This window comes from Phyllobates terribilis, unplaced genomic scaffold (assembly GCF_046119375.1).
Source record: "Phyllobates terribilis strain yellow unplaced genomic scaffold, ASM4611937v1 Scaffold_4__5_contigs__length_816908805, whole genome shotgun sequence".
In the NCBI taxonomy this organism is placed as follows: domain Eukaryota; kingdom Metazoa; phylum Chordata; class Amphibia; order Anura; family Dendrobatidae; genus Phyllobates; species Phyllobates terribilis.
In genome coordinates this window covers 678,544,361-678,564,718 of record NW_027362764.1, presented here as the reverse complement: position 1 = coordinate 678,564,718, position 20,358 = coordinate 678,544,361, and the positions used below count along the sequence as shown (strand labels likewise).

The following is a 20,358-nucleotide window of genomic DNA, read 5'->3' as shown; positions in this document are numbered from 1 at the left end:
TTCCTTGCCTTCCTTGCACTGAGGTTAGCTCTTTGTCAGCCGTCTGGCTTGGTTACACAAGCTTCTTTGCAGAGAAACATGTTACTTCTGCTGGCCCTCGCTAGGCGACCGGCATCCAAAACCTTCCCTGGGCACCTGCTGAAAGCCTGGCCCCTTCACGGCCCCGGTTGCTTTTAACGCCATCATTTCCACACGGCGAGCTGCGGAGTCAATAAGCACTCCTAGTCGTGGCAAGGAGCTCGGTGTCAGGCCTGCGTGAAGGCGGCGGGGTAGCGTACTTAGCTGCCAACTGGCTCAGAGGCCTTGGGGCTTCCATCATCTAAGTTACTTTGGGTCGGTGTCCGACAAGGCGCCGTTCCATGCTACCCGAGCTGGGCAGTAGGTAAAAACATCATCAAAATGGTCTACAGCACCCGGTATTCCCAAGAGGTCTCCCATCCAAGTACTGTCCAAGCCCAGCCCTGCTTTGCTTCCGAGATCAGATGAGATCAGGCGTATCCAAGGTAGTATGGCCAGTAGAAGCTGCTCGATACATCGCCCGGCCAGCCTTTCTCAGGATCGCTTGGTGGCGAGCAATCTGGCCGTGACGGGGCGGGCTCCGAAGGGTCCATGCAAAGGCTGTGCCGTCCCTACAGGTGTGGTTTGTTTAGCAGTGATTCACCCGCCGCATCAGGTGTCTTCAAAAATGGCTCGGCGCAGGGTCTCCTGCAGGCTAAACCCTTCATCGCGGTAATGTGACAGAAAGAGCAAGCTGGACCCGTAACTTGGGGGCGGAGCGAGACGTCCAGGGGTGAATGAAGGAAGAGGGTGAGATGGTTGCCAGTGACTTTGAGCTGCTCTTCAGGGGGGAGGGTCGTGTTGCCTGCAAAGGTCTTCTGCTTGGGGTTACCGGTGGTTGCCTCCAGCCACGGGGGAGACGCTGGTCCTGGTGAAAATGAGCCTAGTATTAAAAGTAAAGAAGCAACAATGCTGGAGGCCCACGGTGATCAGAAGGATGCTGGTATTTTGTAGAGATGAAATAGCGCAAGAGAGAAAGCAAATGAAAAAAAGAAAAGAGAATGAATGTGTGCACTTGTGAAAGGGAATGGTAAAAAGGCATAGAAGAGAGTGCCCCCTGCTGGTGGAAGGAAGGAAAAAGCAAAGCAAAAGCCTCCAGCACCTGGTATTCCCAGGTGGTCTCCCATCCAAGTACTAACCAGGCCCAACCCTGCTTAGCTTTTGAGATCAGATGAGATTGGGCACGTTCAGGGTGGTGTGGCCGTAGGCAGAGACTAGCCTCTCACTTGCTGCTTTTCTACTTTGACGTCTGGCTGCCGGCTGCCCTTTCCAGTGCTCAGCAAGACCAGGTCCTTTTGTGCTTTCCCTTCTCTTCAATTTTTTTGCTGGCTTCCTTAAAAGGTCTTGTAGACACAACGCCCCACTCAGAGCCGCTGAGCTCACTGATCGGCTGCAGCGCTGTCGACGGAACGTCAGCTTCACGGCCAATGCCACAGGCCGGGAGCAGAGGCGAGACTCACCAGTAGACCCGGGTCGGGTGAGTAGAGCGCGGTTAGTTGCTTTCTAATAGGCTGCAGCCGGGGATTAACTTTTAATGAAAGGGAACAATCCCTTTGACTGTCTGCAGCGCGCCACACCTAGGAAGCGCACTCTCACACACAAGCCAGCATGCACACGTGCTTGCACGTGACAACACCCCCTATGTGCCCCTACAACCTCTCCGTCACCATGTGTGTCACCCTGGCCTGGATGCCACAAAATGTATTAAAGCTGTGTCTGAGAGCAAGGGGGAGGTTCTCTTGTCAGGGGAACATTAGCATGCAATGCCTCCTGTCTCAGGCCAGTAGGGGGAGCAGGCTGCCCCTATAAAAGCTGGTGCTGGTGGCAGGGTTAGAGAGAACTGGATTGCCTGTCTCAGCTCTGAGACGTGTCCCAGAGTGGAGCAGGGACAGAAAGTTGATTGCACCTAAGAGGAAGTGTGGCAGGAGGAGAGCCACAAGCCAGAGACAAGAGGCGAAGAGAGCCTGTCTTGGCAGAGAAAAGACTTAATTTTACCAGACTTTGGTGTCTGAGGCTGGAAGGATTCCACATCCCCCAGCAGAGAACCAGTTCGCAAGGGACTGTACATTCCTTGGCCTAAGAGGCCTGGAGGCCCTGCCACAACCAAAGGGACCAGTAAAGCCGTACAAGGCTGGGAGCAGAAAGGAACCCACGTCGCAGGCCATACAGGCGAGAATACACGGAAAGCTCGGAAACGTGGGCTGTTACCCTATCAGGAGGAGATAGCCAGAAGGAGCGCAGAAAGCACGGTAGGCCTACACCCTCACCCTGACCAGGGCCAATTTCCCCGTTGGTCTCAGACGTCCAGGTCCCCTCCTAGCCGGGACTGTTTATGGGTCAGTTTACCTGTTGTAGTAAAGACCCTGGACTGCAACTTGTTGTCTGTGTGCTCCTTGCTCCTCCCGCACTATCAGCACTGGGATTCTCACTACCATCACTCCCACCTCCATTATACTGCCCTGGGGCCGCACTCTTCCCGTGGGGAGTCACACTACCCTAGCTGCACACCTCATCAGCCCCAGCGGTCTGCATGCAGCGGCGGTTCCTAATAACCGCAATCCATGGGTGGCGTAGTCAGACATTATCAGCAGAACGTAGCAGACTACCATTGGCCTGACCACCCTGAGCCACGGAACCGGGTCGCCACTACTACCCCCATCGTCTCCCTATTGCCCGTATCCGAGTGCCCCACGGCCCAGGGGGCGAGTCAGCTTTGGCGTAGTCGGCAGGATTTCGTGCCCGCAACCACCGGGTACTGCGTGCCTGAAAAAGACTTTTGTAAACTTACCTGTGGCGAAGTTTCCCGCCATCCGGAGCCAATTCCCGCCATCGGACGCCATCTTGGACCGTTTCCCGCCGTCTTCTGCCTTCTTCCCGCCATCCGCAGCTGCTTCCCGCCATCGGACGCCATCTTCAGGACGCCGCGCGGGAAGAAGAGGGGCGTGGACGTCAAAACCGCGCGAGATCCGAAGCTCCGCCCCACGCTCCGACGCTGCGCAAGGTCCTGGAAGGGAGAGAGAGCGACGCTGACGTCATCAGGACGCGACGCCAGGTCCTCGTCCATAGCAGCAGCAGCGGAGCCGCGGCCTACAGAAGAGGATCGCCGGAAGGTAGGCCACGCTTAACTAGGGGGGAGGAAGATGTCAGACACAGAGGCGCCCACTACCACCAACGCAGCTGCAGCAGCAGTGATGCCCTTTTCCCTGCCCTACATCCCTGGAGCGGCCTGGCTGCCCAAATACTCAGGGGAGCCCCATGCCCTAACTGACTTTAAGGAAAGGCTATACAGTTTGTTCCAGGTTTACCCCCTGACAGAGGAACAGAAGGTCAGCATATTGACAGGGCAGTTAACTGGCGCAGCCCAAAGGGAGGTAAAATCATGGCCCACTGAGGAGAAAAGGACTGTGAAGGGTATCCTGGCCCGGCTGCGGGGTACCTTTGATACATGTACCTCCGCTGAGATTAAAATGAGGTTCTATGGATGTAGGCAGCGGGCACAGGACAGCATCAGATACTATGCCCTAAATCTGCAGGAAGCCTTGAGGGCTATTCAACAAACTGACCCTGGCAGTGTGCAGGAAACCGATAATCTGCTAACAGAACAATTCATAGAAGGTCTGCTGTCTAGCGCTCACAGGGCCCAACTGCGCCTCATGTTCTTTCAGAACCCCGACCTGACCTTTGCCCAATTTATGGACAGGGCCATAAGGGTGCTCCGTGAATCTGCAACCAGTGGCGCTATAAACCCCCTGCGCCCTGCTATCACCTACCACCAGGAGGCGGCGCCCTCCTCTATGGACTCCGTGGAGGCTGATGCACAGGCCCTGAACCAAGCCCCGTCGAAAGGCCTGCACCACCAAGTCCAGGAGCTAACCAGGAGCGTCGCGGCGTTGACCAGAACCGTCCAGGCGTTGCAAGTGGACCCGTCAAGACCCATCGAGCTGGCTTCAAGTCCGGAGGATGTCCCGTGGCGTCAACAGAGGAGGATCCCGTCGTTCCGAGGGAGGCCCACAGACCGCTACGCAGAGGATGGACAGCCCATTTGCCGTCGATGCAACCAGCCCGGACACATTTCCAGGTACTGTAATTTAAACGGGTCCAACCTGGGGCAGAGGGCCGACCCCCAGGCATAAGATCACCAGGCCCTTATAATTGGCGTGATAAGTACGTTGGGGGGCACCCGGTTTTACCCGTGGTGCTGGACGGTATCCCCATGAGCGCCTTGCTGGATACTGGGTCGCAAGTAACCACAATCCCTTATGTACTTTTTAAGCAGTATTGGACTGATGCTGATATCACACGGTATCCAGACAGTAACTTGAGCATCATCGCCAGTAATGGCTTACCCGTGCCGCAGATGGGGTTCAAGGAGATGACCATTAAAATTGGTAAAGTTGAACTGCCGGCACAGGGAGTGATAATTGTGGACATTGACCGTCATGAAAGTCACCCTAAAATAACTGTGGGTACTAACATAATTGAAAATTGTCTTTCAGAGGTAATTGTAATTCTACAACAGGTGGCGGTGAATGCTAGTTCCAGCCAACAGAGGGTCCTCAACAAGGAGATAAAAGCCCTGATGAGACGGCAGCAGGTAGAACTGTCTGGTGGTGAGATCGGTAGCGTAAGACTGAGTGACCCATTCCCCATTTCCATGCCTCCCAAAAGTGAAATGATGATCTGGTGTCGGACTGCAATCGGGTTGAGAGGTAGAGACTACCAAGCCATGGTAGGACCCGTGTACTCAGACAGCAGGCCCACCATTTTGACAGCCCAGGGGGTGGTTGATGTCCGTCATGGGAGGGTGCCCGTCCGCATCCTCAACATTGGGGAGAGGGAAGTACACTTACCCAGGTATGCTACACTCGCCAAACTGTTTGTTGTCGAACACCAAGCTATCAGGGCCGTGGAACCCTTGCCTCCATCTCCTCAGGCGGAGGGTAATGGCTCCCAGAAACAAAAGGAGGACTGGTGCCAGAAACTCCATGTGGGTGCTGACTCCACTCCCCTGCACCAAAAACAAGGAGTCTACCGGGTGGTACAGGAGTACGAGAGAGTCTTTAGTAAGCACCCGCTGGACTTCGGCAGAGTAAAGGGGATAGAACACCACATCCCGACAGGGAGCCACCCACCAATAAAAGAGAGACACAGGCCTGTACCCCCTGCACATTATCAGAACGCCAAGGGCATGCTAAGAGAGATGAAGGAAGTTGGGGTCATTAGAGATAGCTGTAGCCCCTGGGCAGCCCCCTTGGTTCTGGTGAAAAAGAAAGACGGCACCATGAGAATGTGCGTGGACTATAGACAAATCAACCGTATCACCCACAAAGACGCATACCCGCTGCCTAGAATAGAGGAGTCTTTAGCCGCACTAAAATCTGCTAACTTCTTTTCTACTTTGGACCTTACTAGCGGGTACTGGCAGGTTCCTGTGGCAGAGGCTGACAAGGAGAAGACCGCCTTCACCACCCCGATGGGACTGAGCGAGTTCAACTGTATGCCTTTCGGGCTCTGCAACGCACCAGGACCTTCCAGCGGCTGATGGAATGCTGTCTAGGGCACCGAAACTTCGAGACGGTCCTCCTTTACCTGGACGACGTGATCGTCTATTCGAAGACCTACGAGGACCATCTAAAGCACCTGGCCGAGGTGTTCGAAGCCCTGGCAGGCTATGGCCTGAAGGTGAAACCATGGAAGTGTCACCTGCTGAAACCAAAGGTCCAGTACCTAGGGCACGTGGTAAGCGCGGAAGGAGTGGCCCCCGACCCTGACAAAGTCACGGCAATCAAGAGCTGGCCAAGCCCCTCGAACATCAAAGAGGTGAGACAGTTTCTCGGGTTGGTAGGCTACTACTGAAGGTTCATCCCCGGGTTCACTAAGATGGCAGCTCCTATGCAAGACCTCCTGATCGGACAGTCTAAGTCCCGAAGTCAAAAGCCACCCTTCAAGTGGGATAAACCGGAAGAGGAGTCCTTCCGCCAGCTAAAGATGGCCCTCACGGGGGATGAGATCCTGGCTTACCCTGATTACGGACAGCCTTTCATTCTCCACACAGATGCCAGTAATATGGGACTGGGAGCCGTACTATCCCAAAACCAACAGGGCAGAGAACGGGTGATCGCATACGCCAGTCGGAAGCTGAGGCCCACCGAGAGGAACACGGAGAATTACAGCTCCTTCAAGCTAGAATTCTTGGCGGTGGTGTGGGCCGTGACGGAACGCTTCAAGCATTACCTGGCCTCCGCAAAGTTCACCATGTACACGGACAACAACCCGTTGACACACCTGGACAATGCAAGACTGGGTGCCCTGGAACAGCGGTGGATGGCCCGTCTCTCCAACTATGACTTCGTGATCAAGTACCGGGCAGGCAAAACCAACGCCAACGCGGACGCCCTATCAAGAATGCCTCACTTACCTGAAGGTGACGAAGACCCAGAAGAGCTGGAGGAGGTAGAACTCCCCGCGTTTCACCGGTATGGAGCCGCTCAACACTCTCACCGCGTGAAGGAGGAGGATCTAACAACTGTGATGATGAATCCCCTACCTCACCACAGCTGGGCCGAGTCCCAAGATAGTGACCCTGCAGTCCGCCTGGTGAAAGATCTGCTGACCCGGGAAGACGCCCGCCTAGATCCAGATGCCCCAGAGGAAGCTAAGCAGCTATGGAAGGAGAAGAGCAAGCTGTTCCTCTACGAAGGCAAGTTGTGCAAAAGGATTGTCAACCACCGGACGCACGAGCTGACCTGGCAAGTCGTGGTCCCAAGGCGAGATGCAGCTATGGTCCTGGGGGCTTTCCATGACAGAGCGGGACACTTCGGTTGGAAGAAACTGGAGTTCCTACTAAGAGGAAGGTTCTTTTGGGTCGGCATGAGAGGAGCTGTAGAAAAATGGTGCAGAGACTGTGGCCCTTGTCACCTGAGGAGGAAGGACCGCACCAGCCAGAAGACACCCTTGAGGCCCATCGTCACCACGCAGCCTCTTGAGCTGGTAGCTCTGGACCATGTCAAATTGGCTCCCAGCCGGTCAGGATACATCTATGCCCTGACAATCGTGGACCACTATTCCCGTTTTCTAGTGGTGGTCCCGGTAAAGGACTTGACAGCCCAAACAGCGGCCAGAGCCTTCCAGCAATACTTCTGCCGTCCACACGGGTATCCGGAACAGGTCCTGACAGACCAGGGTCCAGCATCCGAGGCTGAAATCTTCCAGGAGTTCTGCAACCTCTCTGGCTGTAAGAAAATTCGGACAACGCCTTACCATCCACAAACCAACGGGATGTGTGAGAAGATGAACAATATAGTCATTGATCTCCTGAAGACGTTGCCCCTGGAGGAACGCAGCCTGTGGCCAGAAAAACTGCCGGACCTGATAGACCTATACAACAATATCCCGGTGAATGCTACCAACTGCACCCCGGCTTACCTGATGCGAGCCAGACCGGGTAAGCTGCCCGTAGACCTGGAGATGGGAGTCCTAATACCTGAGGACACCTCCCCGGATGCGGACTGGGATACGGAAAGGCAACTGCAGTACAAGAAGGTACAGGAGAGTGTGGAGAAGAGCCTGGCCCAGGTGAGAGAGAAGCAAGAAAGACTCTTCAATCAACACGCCCCTGCTGGTCCCCTAGAACCTGGTGAGCAAGTCCTAAAGCGAAAAAGAAGGCTACATAAGTTGGACGACCAGTGGGAAAGGGAACCCTACACCGTACTGCAGTCTGACCACGACAACCCAAAGGTGTGCGTAATCACCAAGGACGGAGGAGAAACCACTAGTGTCGTCTCCAGAGACCACCTCAAAAGGTGTCCCGAGCAACTCCGTAGTGCAGAAGAGGATCAGAGTGACCTTGAACCCGCAGAGGACAAGGAAGAAATGATCAGCACCATTCTCGGAGAGTTCCCTCAGTCCTGGACTCGCATAAATGATGCCATAGTGGTACCCGTCCTGCATTTCCTGCAACTGGCCCAGCAACAACCAACACCAGAGCCGGAAGGTGAAGAGGAGCCAGCAGTTCCAGAGGCAGAAGAGCCTGTACCAGCAGCCCAGGAGAGTCAACCCTCTGCTGACAGTGAGCCTGCCATGCCTGCGGTAAGCCAAAGAACCCGCAGACAGCTGCCTGCCGTACCTGTATACCCAGCTGGTAGCTGTACCCCTAACGCTAGTGGGGAAAGCCAGGTTGGTCCACCACCAGACAGTGGGTTAAGGAGGTCAACCAGGAGCACAAAGGGGCAGATACCCACTCGCTGGAGAATATAGAGTGTACTAAGATTGTAAATAACCCTGTTGCCAAATGTTGAAATGTTTGCCAAGTTAAATGCATGTTTATTAATAGTGTGTTTCAGTTTCTTGCAGCTACCGTAAGGACTCACAGGTTATGGACTTTTTATAACCGGGACCTTGTATGGACTGCATTCTGAGCCTAACCCAGGAATGAACTAAGACTGTGAAGGACTTGGGGTAGGACAGACCCCCACCTGGTTAAGGCTCCCGTTGTATTGGTGATATGGACACCCGGTCACAGGCCACACTGTGACCTTAAGAACTCAATTTGTGCGTCGTCTGTCTATTAATGTTTTATTGTTATGCATATTGTCTTTGTTTATTGTTTAGTCCCGGAGTACTAAATTTTACTAGGGGGGAATGTGTCACCCTGGCCTGGATGCCACAAAATGTATTAAAGCTGTGTCTGAGAGCAAGGGGGGGGTTCTCTGGTCAGGGGAACATTAGCATGCAATGCCTCCTGTCTCAGGCCAGTAGGAGGAGCAGGCTGCCCCTATAAAAGCTGGTGCTGGGGGCAGGGTTAGAGAGAACTGGATTGTCTGTCTCAGCTCTGAGACGTGTCCCAGAGTGGAGCAGGGACAGAAAGTTGATTGCACCTAAGAGGAAGTGTGGCAGGAGGAGAGCCACAAGCCAGAGACAAGAGGCGAAGAGAGCCTGTCTTGGCAGAGAAAAGACTTAATTTTACCAGACTTTGGTGTCTGAGGCTGGAAGGATTCCACATCCCCCAGCAGAGAACCAGTCCGCAAGGGACTGTATATTCCTTGGCCTAAGAAGCCTGGAGGCCCTGCCACAACTGAAGGGACCAGTAAAGCCGTACAAGGCAGGGAGCAGAAAGGAACCCACATCGCAGGCCATACAGGCGAGAATACACGGAAAGCTCGGAAACGTGGGCTTTACCCTATCAGGAGGAGATAGCCAGAAGGAGCGCAGAAAGCACGGTAGGCCTACACCCTCACCCTGACCAGGGCCAATTTCCCCGTTGGTCTCAGACGTCCAGGTCCCCTCCTAGCCGGGACTGTTTATGGGTCAGTTTACCTGTTGTAGTAAAGACCCTGGACTGCAACTTGTTGTCTGTGTGCTCCTTGCTCCTCCCGCACTATCAGCACTGGGATTCTCACTACCATCACTCCCACCATCCATTATACTGCCCTGGGGCCGCACTCTTCCCGTGGGGAGTCACACTATCCTAGCTGCACACCTCATCAGCCCCAGCGGTCTGCATGCAGCAGCGGTTCCTAATAACCGCAATCCACGGGTGGCGTAGTCGGACATTATTAGCAGAACGTAGCAGACTACCATTGGCCTGACCACCCTGAGCCACGGAACCGGGTCGCCACTACTACCCCCATCGTCTCCCTATTGCCCGGATCCGAGTGCCCCACGGCCCAGGGGGCGAGTCACATGCATCAGACTCTCCTGCCTGTTTTATGATTTCAGGGCCCTATCAGGAATCACCCCTCCCCCTCCCCAATTCCTTCCGCACCTTCCTTGCCTTCCTTGCACTGAGGTTAGCTCTTTGGCAGCCGTCTGGCTTGGTTACACAAGCTTCTTTGCAGAGATACATGTTACTTCTGCTGGCACTCGCTAGGCGGCCGGCATCCAAAACCTTCCCTGGGCACCTGCTGAAAGCCTGGCCCCTTCACGGCCCCGGGTGCTTTTAACGCCATCATTTCCACACGTCGAGCTGCTGAGTCAATAAGCACTGCTAGCCGTGACAAGGAGCTCGGTGTCAGGCCTGCGTGAAGGTGGCGGGGTAGCGTACTTAGCTGCCAACTGGCTCAGAGGCCTTGGGGCTTCCATCATCTAAGTCAGGGTTCCCCAACTCCAGTCCTCAAGGCCCACCAACAGGTCATGTTTTCAGGATTTCCTTAGTATTACACAGGTGATAATTGCATCACCTGCACAGGCAATAATTCCATCACCTGTGCAATACTAAGGAAATCCTGAAAACATGACCTGTTGGTGGGCCTTGAGGACTGGAGTTGGGGAACCCTGATCTAAGTTACTTAAGGTCGGTGTCCGGCAAGGCGCCGTTCCATGCTAGCCGAGCTGGGCAGTAGGGCAAAACGTCGAGATCGGGCGTATCCAAGGTGGTATGGCCAGTAGACGCTGCTCGATCCATCACCCGGCCAGCCTTTCTCAGGATCGCTTGGTGGCGAGCAATCTGGCCGTAACGGGGCGGGCTCCGAAGGCTCCATGCAAAGTCTGTGCCGTCCCTACAAGTGTGGTTTGTTTAGCAGTGATTCACCCGCCGCATCAGGTGTCTTCAAAAATTTCTCGGCGCAGGGTCTCCTGCAGGCTAAACCCTTCATCACGGTAATGTGACAGAAAGAGCAAGCTGGACCCGTAACTTGGGGGTGGAGCGAGACGTCCAGGGGTGAATTAAGGAAGAGGGTGAGATGGTTGCCAGTGACTTTGAGCTGCTCTTCAGGGGGGAGGGTCGTGTTGCCTGCAAAGGTCTTCTGCTTGGGGTTACCGGTGGTTGCCTCCAGCCACGCGGGAGACGCTTGTCCTGGTGAAAAGGAGCCTAGTATTAAAAGTAAAGAAGCAACAATGCTGGAGGCCCACGGTGATCAGAAGGATGCTGGTATTTTGCAGAGATGAAATAGCGCAAGAGAGAAAGCAAATGAAAAAAAGAAAAGAGAATGAATGTGTGCACTTGTGAAAGGGAATGGAAAAAAGGCATAGAAGAGAGTGCCCCCTGCTGGTGGAAGGAAGGAAAAAGCAAAAGCCTACAGCACCTGGTATTCCCAGGTTATCTCCCATCCAAGTACTAACCAGGCCCAACCATGCTTAGCTTCCAAGATCAGACAAGATCGGGCGTGTTCAGGGTGGTGTGGCCATAGGCAGAAACAAGCCTCTCACTTGCTGCTTTTCTACTTTGACGTCTGGCTGCCGGCTGCCTTTCCAGTGCTCAGCAAGACCAGGTCCTTTTGTGCTTTCCCTTCTCTTCAATTTTCTTGCTGGCTTCCTTAAAAGGTCTTGTAGACACAACGCCCCACTCAGAGCCGCTGAGCTCACTGATCGGCTGCAGCGCTGTCGACGGAACGTCAGCTTCACGGCCAATGCCACAGGCTGGGAGCAGAGGCGAGACTCACCGGTAGACCCGGGTAGGGTGAGTAGAGCGCGCTTAGTTGCTTTCTAATAGCCTGCAGCCGGGGATTAACTTTTAATGAAAGGGAACAATCCCTTTGACTGTCTGCAGCGCGCCAGACCTAGGAAGCGCACTCTCACACACAAGCCAGCATACACACGTGCTCGCACGTGACAACACTCCCTATCTGCCCCTACAACCTCTCCGTCACCATGCGTCAGACTCTCCTGCCTGTTTTATGATTTCAGGGCCCTAGCAGGAATCACCCCCCCCTCCCCAATTCCTTCCGCACCTTCCTTGCCTTCCTTGCACTGAGGTTAGCTCTTTGTCAGCCGTCTGGCTTGGTTACACAAGCTTCTTTGCAGAGAAACATGTTACTTCTGCTGGCCCTCGCTAGGCGGCCGGCATCCAAAACCTTCCCTGGGCACCTGCTGAAAGCCTGGCCCCTTCACGGCCCCGGGTGCTTTTAACGCCATCATTTCCACACGGCGAGCTGCGGAGTCAATAAGCACTCCTAGCCGTGACAAGGAGCTCGGTGTCAGGCCTGCGTGAAGGGCGGCGGGGTAGCGTACTTAGCTGCCAACTGGCTCAGAGGCCTTGGGGCTTCCATCATCTAAGTTACTTAAGGTCGGTGTCCGGCAAGGCTCCGTTCCATGCTAGCCGAGCTGGGCAGTAGGGCAAAACGTTATCAAAATGGTCTACAGCACCCGGTGTTCCCAGGAGGTCTCCCATCCAAGTACTGTCTGAGCCCAGCCCTGCTTTGCTTTCGAGATCAGATGAGATCGGGCGTATCCAAGCTGGTATGGCCAGTAGACGCTGCTCGATCCATCGCCCGGCCAGCCTTTCTCAGGATCGCTTGGTGGCGAGCACTCTGGCTGTGACGGGGCGGGCTCCGAAGGGTCCATGCAAAGTCTGTGCCGTCCCTACAGGTGTGGTTTGTATAGCAGTGATTCACCCGCCGCATCAGGTGTCTTCAAAAATGTCTCGGCGCAGGGTCTCCTGCAGGCTAAACCCTTCATCACGGTAATGTGACAGAAAGAGCAAGCTGGACCCGTAACTTGGGGGCGCAGCGAGACGTCCAGGGGTGAATGAAGGAAGAGGGTGAGATGGTTGCCAGTGACTTTGAGCTGCTCTTCAGGGGGGAGGGTCGTGTTGCCTGCAAAGTTCTTCTGCTTGGGGTTACCGGTGGTTGCCTCCAGCCACCCGGGAGACGCTGGTCCTGGTGAAAAGGAGCCTAGTATTAAAAGTAAATGAGCAACAATGCTGGAGGCCCACGGTGATCAGAAGGATGCTGGTATTTTGCAGAGATGAAATAGCGCAAGAGAGAAAGCAAATGAAAAAAAGAAAAGAGAATGAATGTGTGCACTTGTGAAAGGGAATGGAAAAAAGGCATAGAAGAGAGTGCCCCCTGCTGGTGGAAGGAAGGAAAAAGCAAAAGCCTACAGCACCTGGTATTCCCAGGCGGTCTCTGTTAAATTATTAATTGTGGAAATTCATTTGGAATGTTAATCGATAATCATTTTTCTGAGTTCTATGCCTCAGCCATCGTGTCTAGTTGACATGCGCTATTTGTGTGTGTATTTTTGGTTCACTACCATATGTAGAACAGGTGTCCATACGACTGGCTATAAAAGCCCATGTTACAGAAAGGGGGGGCTCTCTTGCTCTGCCCACCCCACAAGACACAGAATCTTCATGCTGAGAAGCAGATGACATGTAGGCCTGGACACATGCTGGACAAAGACATGATTTACCAGCCAGGATCCAAGGAAAGATGGGTGAATCTCAACAATTAAGCTAATTATGGACAAATGGACAATTACTTTATAACTAATTATTGTATGTACCTGCTGCAATCTGATTCTTTTTAATGGACAATCCAAGAATAAATAGATACATTTTTTTATAAGAATATCGTGATATTGATACTTTGAGAAATCCTCAGTAGAAAAAAATAATACAGGAAGAGTATTATTTTACAATGATGAGCCAGCCAGTCCTGTTTTTTGTTTTTTTAAATTAAGTAAGTGAATTTCTTCCGTGAACAAGGGGGGAGTCCTGACGAGCTGAACAGCTGTTGTTCACGTGTCAGTAAATTCACTAGTTTGTCACGAGAAGCAGAAAGGACCTACAGACTGAGGAAAGACAGGAAGCAGAGGTACTAACAAGTAACAGAATCACACAGGAAAAGAATCAGACAAACTGAAGACAGGACGTGCTGATAAAGAGAAGCCAAGGAATCTTAAGGTAAGCAAAATATGGATATAATTTCTTCTTTTGTTAAACAAAGTAATATTAATTTCAAAGTTAATGTAGGAGATGACATAGAAGTTTTGTGGCTCAGTTTATACAAAGAATGTGAATTGCAGAATTTACAGTTAACTTCTAAATTGGTAAATAGAGACAAACAGAAATTGAGAAATATTCTACATTTGGTAGATTTTTTTCATAGTCTTGTGTTAGAGATTTCTAAGCAGGAAAATAGTGTAGAAGTGTCAGACGGTGATACTGATTCTGACTGTAATGTGGAAAATGAAAAAGAAGTAAGACAAGTGTATGTAACTGAAGTTGACCTTGGGTCTGACCAAGAGACGGACATACAGAAACCTGACATGGGAGGAGACATGACTGACATACGAGAAACCGACATACTAGGTGATGTGGGAGGAGACGTGAGTGACGTAGGAGGAACGGACGTACAAGAGCCACTAAAAATATCAGAGAATTCAGGAATTACCCAGGCTCAACTCCAAATTAAAATGTGGAAAAATTTGCTGAAATTATACAAAATCATGCCAAAATATGATGTCAAAATCCATGCCTGTAGAAATTCAGAGACATTTGAGAGCTTCTCTGATAAGTTTGATTTATCCAATGAGGAGAGGAATCAATTATTTAAAATATGGATTCCTGTGACATTGTCCAGACGTTTACATTTAATGCCCTGTGAAAATGACTCTCCTAATGGATGGGAAAATGATTCGGACAGATTAAGATATTTGATTTATTGTGTCACAAAGGATTTTCCCAACATAGAAGATCTGCAGAAACTAAGGATTGGTAGGAAGGAATGTACATATACATTCATGTCCATATTTGAGCGGTTGTGCAAAGCTCTCATCAAAAATGGAAAAGTACAACATATGATAACAACGTTTGTACAAAAATTCAAATTCCTAAATTCAGTTTCCCAAGTTATGGCATCACAAAAAAATTCATTATTTGAATGTGCGCAGATGCTGGATTTTGTTAGAAAACATGAGAATCGTGAAAAGAAAATAAATCAAGCTAAATTTATAAAACCAGGAAAGGTAAAATCTTACCAAAAGCCAATATCAAACTCTCCTAGACTGAGTCATCCCCATAGTGAACTCTATCAAATACGCCGAAGATTTCATATATGTTATAAGCCATATTAGCCAGTGCAAAGATCCATCTCTCCACAGAATGAGTTAATTCTCAGTCAGAACTGTGATTCTCTAAAAAGGAAAATGGCTGAAACTGATGGACAGAGACAGGTGAGACGACCAACTCACAGTGACGTCATGGAATGTGGACAGAAGAACAGGCAGTTCTCTGAGGTTTTGAAGGATAGAAAAATGTCTTTCCTAAATAGGGCGTTCCTGGAAATATTTGAGAGAGATAGAAGATTTGATTTAGGGAGTGGCTAAGGAAAAACTGCAATTATAATGCTGTATCAAAATGTAATACAATGTCTCAATATTTATTTATAATCTTATACAGTAAAATTGTAGTAACATAGTTTCTAATAGTTCATATATATATATATATATATATATATATATATATATATACACACTTGTCTAAGTAGAGATTGCGCATAATTGTATTTATATATACGTTTATAAAATATATATATATATATTAATTAATAAATTAGAACTTCATATATATAAATTTAAGTAGCAATATTTGGAATTACATTAGAACCAACCAATATATGTATACGATATTTAAATAATTCTGTTTCTGTATGAATTTGATATTTAATTTTATTTTCTTATATTTCCTTAGAGTTTTCATTCCAAAGCAGGATTTGATCAAAGAGCTCTAAAATGGATTTATTTCTTTATTCACACATGACGTGTGACAGCTGCGGCCTTTGAACTTTGAGCTAATAGTATAGGATCCCATTCATTCTATTTTCAACTGATGTAACTTAAGACCGGACAGCCAGTGAAAAAAGAATCTAAGACAAGAGTTTTTTCAAGTGTCTGAAATTCCAGTGACTTACTCTCATATTATATAATATGTACTTGGGGAATATTCAAAGAAATATAAAGATATTCAATTGAAATGGCAATGCGCATTAATAAATTGGGATACAACAATTTTGGGTTAAATATATATATATATATATATATATATATATATATATATATCTAAAACTTCATATGTGGAATGTTTGAGTTGAACAGATCTGTGAATGTCAGAGTGAAGGTGACAGATGAGTAAATCAGCAGCTGCTAAGTGTGATTGATGTGACAGAGGCCTCGTATGTTTGTTTGTTTGAAAAAAAAAAATGTTTCTTTATGTGAAGGTACAAAAATATATTTAATTCTGAGGAAATTATAATACATAATTAGGTATTATCTACATATATATTTCTATATTTCTTTAATAATTATTATTTCTTGATTTAACTAATAGTGGATAAGGGCAACCACACATCAAAATGGTTTACAAAGCAAATTTATATTTAGAATAATTTTCCACATGATAATATTCTTGAATAACTATAATATTATTTTTAATGGTTACCTAAATAGGTACACACCTCTCTTTAGTCAAATCTATGCTACTCATCGATATGAAATTTATGCACAATATTTCTAGAAGAATAATTATTTTTAATTTGGTTCTGATATATACATAAATTTTATAAAATAATATTTTTGGTATTAAGGGGGAAAATGTGTTTTTGATCCTGATTACATAATCACTTTTGATCAATACTTATTTTCCACACATTTTAATAAAGAAGAAATAATAATAAGGTACTATGGTATAATTAAGAAGGGTATTACATGCAAAGTTGCATAATTTAATATTTTTTGGTGGTACAAGGTTATGACAAATATGAAATCATCCAGATAATGGAGATATAAGGGTATTTTTTATGGAGAATATAATTACTCTGCATTTGTCATTAAAATTTAAAGGCCTTATTTTTATTTTTATTCTTATTTTTACTCTTAATTTTATTTTTCATTTTTAAAATTTTATTCTTACTTTATACTTCTTATTTTTCTATTTTTTCATTTTTTAATTCTCATTTGATTTTATTTGAGTTCAATATCTCAATTGAGAAAACACATTAATATTTAATAAAGTAATGTCTAATACAAGAGTATTGCTTCATTAAATATATATTGCTAAGGAAAAAAATGTTTACATTTTCTGAGTAAACACAACAATTCATTCATTCATTTATTCATTCATTCATTCATTCATTCATACATTCATATATTTATTCATTTTGGTTCAGGAGTATACATTCTTTGATATTATTGGTTTAATAAAGATATAAAAACTTGTTTTTTCAAAATACACTGACACCTATGGGTTGGAAAATGTAATTACACCTATGACATAAAAATGTTCTATCATATGGAGAACTTGATTGATAATGAATTATTATCTATTATTGTTTATTATTCCAAACATAATTTATTTTAATATTTTGATAATAATTAGATGGATATTACTGATTGCTATGGTACGCTGTGATATTATAGGTTAGGAAAAACTGCCAGATTTGGTATCAGATTAGGGAATGAAGACTTCAATCAAGACATCGCAATTATGAATTCTATCTTAATAAAGACTTTTAATTTTTATAAATCAAAGAGATTCTCAAAAGTTACAAGAAGAAGCAACTGATATCCGGACGTCTCAGAAGGTAACAGGTGTGAATGCTGAGTGTTATAATAGACTGTGTCCATTACATACAATACAATTCACACCACTGATCACCAGGACGGCAGAGGACGATGATCCTATATGTACTGTGTTGTGTTCAAGTTTCATCACGTTCCAGTGGTTTCTTATCACCTGCAACGCTTCAATGAAAGCTGGTGAACAGGTAATACCTGGCATATGTGTCCTGTATATAAAGGACTGAGTACTGGTTATGGTGCTATATAAAGCAGGAAAGTGTCAAGTTAACCCTTGCTTTACTGACCAAAGACGTCACATCTGTTCCAAAATTGACACGAGACCAGTGCGGACACACGGAAGATTCCAAAGACGATCCAACGTAAGTCCAGGTGACACTGCACAGATATTAAAGCTACATTTCATCCATGGACTTTGTTTTCTTATCAACTGACACACATGATCTTTCTAATAAAGAGTACAGTTTATGGACTGAACAATAATGAACACAATTATGGACTGTACAATATCTACATGCTGTAATTTATTTCAAAGGAGTTTTCATCTAAAGACTGTGTTATAAAAGAACCAAGAAGAAGACGAGACGACGACCCGATGACAACAGATGATGACGATTGAACCCGCGATTGCTTCAATTTAGATATAGGGAAGTATAATTATACATATTAAATGAATATTAGTCACGGCTTACCATAACATGAATTCACATCATTATATAGCAATAATCTGATATTGATACTATTATTACTATTATTATTATTATGGAAATTTAATGATATTGCCAAGGAAGAAGGAAAGAAAAAATGATTGATGAATGTATCTTCTTTTGAGAAATTTCAATTAAAGTCCTTTTATTCTCAAAAAAGGGGGAAATGTTAAATGGTTAATTATGGAAATTCATTTGGAATGTTAATCGATAATCATTTTTCTGAGTTCTATGCCTCAGCCATCGTGTCTAGTTGACATGCGCTATTTGTGTGTGTATTTTTGGTTCACTACCATATGTAGAACAGGTGTCCATACGACTGGCTATAAAAGCCCATGGTACAGAAATGGGGGGCTCTCTTGCTCTGCCCACCCCACAAGACACAGAATCTTCATGCTGAGAAGCAGATGACATGTAGGCTTGGACACATGCTGGACAAACACATGATTTACCAGCCAGGATCCAAGGAAAGATGGGTGAATCTCAACAATTAAGCTAATTATGGACAAATGGACAATTACTTTATAACTAATTATTGTATGTACCTGCTGCAATCTGATTCTTTTTAATGAACAATCCAAGAATAAATAGATACATTTTTTTATAAGAATATCATGATATTGATATTTTGAGAAGTCCTCAGTAGAAAAAAAATAATACAGGAAGAGTATTATATTACAGTCTCCCATCCAAGTACTAACCAGGCCTGACCCTGCTTAGCTTCCAAGATCAGATGAGATCAGGCGTGTTCAGGGTGGTGTGGCCGTAGGCAGAGACAAGCCTCTCACTTGCTGCTTTTCTACTTTGAAGTCTGGCTGCCGGCTGCCCTTTCCAGTGCTCAGCAAGACCAGGTCCTTTTGTGCTTTCCCTTCTCTTCAATTTTTTTGCTGGTTTCCTTAAAAGGTCTTGTAGACACAACGCCCCACTCAGAGCCGCTGAGCTCACTGATCGGCTGCAGCGCTGTCGATGGAACGTCAGCTTCACGGCCAATGCCACAGGCCGGGAGCAGAGGCGAGACTCACCGGTAGACCCGGGTAGGGTGAGTAGAGCACGGTTAGTTGCTTTCTAATAGCCTGCAGCCGGGGATTACTTTTTAATGAAAGGGAACAATCCCTTTGACTGTCTGCAGCGCGCCACACCTAGGAAGCGCACTCTCACACACAAGCCAGCATGCACACGGGCTCGCACGTGACAACACCCCCTATCTGCCCCTGCAACCTCTCCGTCACCATGCGTCAGACTCTCCTGCCTGTTTTATGATTTCAGGGCCCTAGCAGGAATCACCCCCCCCTCCCCAATTCCTTCCGCACCTTCCTTGCACTGAGGTTAGCTCTTTGTCAGCCATCTGGCTTGGTTACACAAGCTTCTTTGCAGAGAAACATGTTACTTCTGCTGGCCCTCGCTAGGCGGCCGGCATCCAAAACCTTCCCTGGGCACCTGCTGAAAGCCTGGCCCCTTCACGGCCCCGGGTGCTTTTAACGCCATCATTTCAACACGGCGAGCTGCGGAGTCAATAAGCACTCCTAGCCGTGGCAAGGAGCTCGGTGTCAGGCCTGCGTGAAGGCGGCGGGGTAGCGTACTTAGCTGCCAACTGGCTCAGAGGCCTTGGGGCTTCCATCATCTAAGTTACTTAAGGTCGGTGTCCGGCAAGGCGCCGTTCCATGCTAGCCGAGCTCGGCAGTAGGTAAAAACGTCATCAAAATGGTCTACAGCACCTGGTGCTCCCCGGAGGTCTCCCATCCAAGTACTGTCCGAGCCCAGCCCTGCTTTGCTTCTGAGATCAGATGAGATCAGGCGTATCCAAGGTGGTATGGCCAGTAGACGCTGCTCGATCCATCGCCCGGCCAGCCTTTCTCAGAATCGCTTTGACGGGGCGGGCTCCGAAGGGTCCATGCAAAGGCTGTGCCGTCCCTACAGGTGTGGTTTGTTTAGCAGTGATTCACCCGCCGCATCAAGTGTCTTCAAAAATGTCTCAGCGCAGGGTCTCCTGCAGGCTAAACCCTTCATCGCGGTAATGTGACAGAAAGAGCAAGCTGGACCCGTAACTTGGGGGCGGAGCGAGACGTCCAGGGGTGAATGAAGGAAGAGGGTGAGATGGTTGCCAGTGACTTTGAGCTGCTCTTCAGGGGGGAGGGTCGTGTTGCCTGCAAAGGTCTTCTGCTTGGGGTTACCGGTTGTTGCCTCCAGCCACGCGGGAGACGCTGGTCCTGGTGAAAAGGAGCCTAGTATTAAAAGTAAAGAAGCAACAATGCTGGAGGCCCACGGTGATCAGAAGGATGCTGGTATTTTGCAGAGATGAAGT

At 48.1% G+C, this 20,358-nt stretch overlaps 2 non-coding genes and 3 pseudogenes across 2 annotated transcripts; all 5 read right to left on the bottom strand.

Moving 5' to 3' along the window:
* Positions 1–401: 401 nt before the first annotated feature.
* Positions 402–521, bottom strand: LOC141267624 (5S ribosomal RNA; annotated as a pseudogene).
* Positions 522–1,147: 626 nt separating this feature from the next.
* Positions 1,148–1,266, bottom strand: LOC141267202 (5S ribosomal RNA). The gene has a single exon (XR_012321214.1). It is a non-coding gene; the product is annotated as a 5S ribosomal RNA (ribosomal RNA).
* Positions 1,267–11,066: 9,800 nt separating this feature from the next.
* LOC141267934 (5S ribosomal RNA) lies at positions 11,067–11,185 on the bottom strand (annotated as a pseudogene).
* Positions 11,186–12,126: 941 nt separating this feature from the next.
* On the bottom strand, positions 12,127–12,246 carry LOC141268419 (5S ribosomal RNA; annotated as a pseudogene).
* Positions 12,247–19,759: 7,513 nt separating this feature from the next.
* Positions 19,760–19,879, bottom strand: LOC141267134 (5S ribosomal RNA). Its single transcript, XR_012321148.1, has one exon. It is a non-coding gene; the product is annotated as a 5S ribosomal RNA (ribosomal RNA).
* Positions 19,880–20,358: the final 479 nt, after the last annotated feature.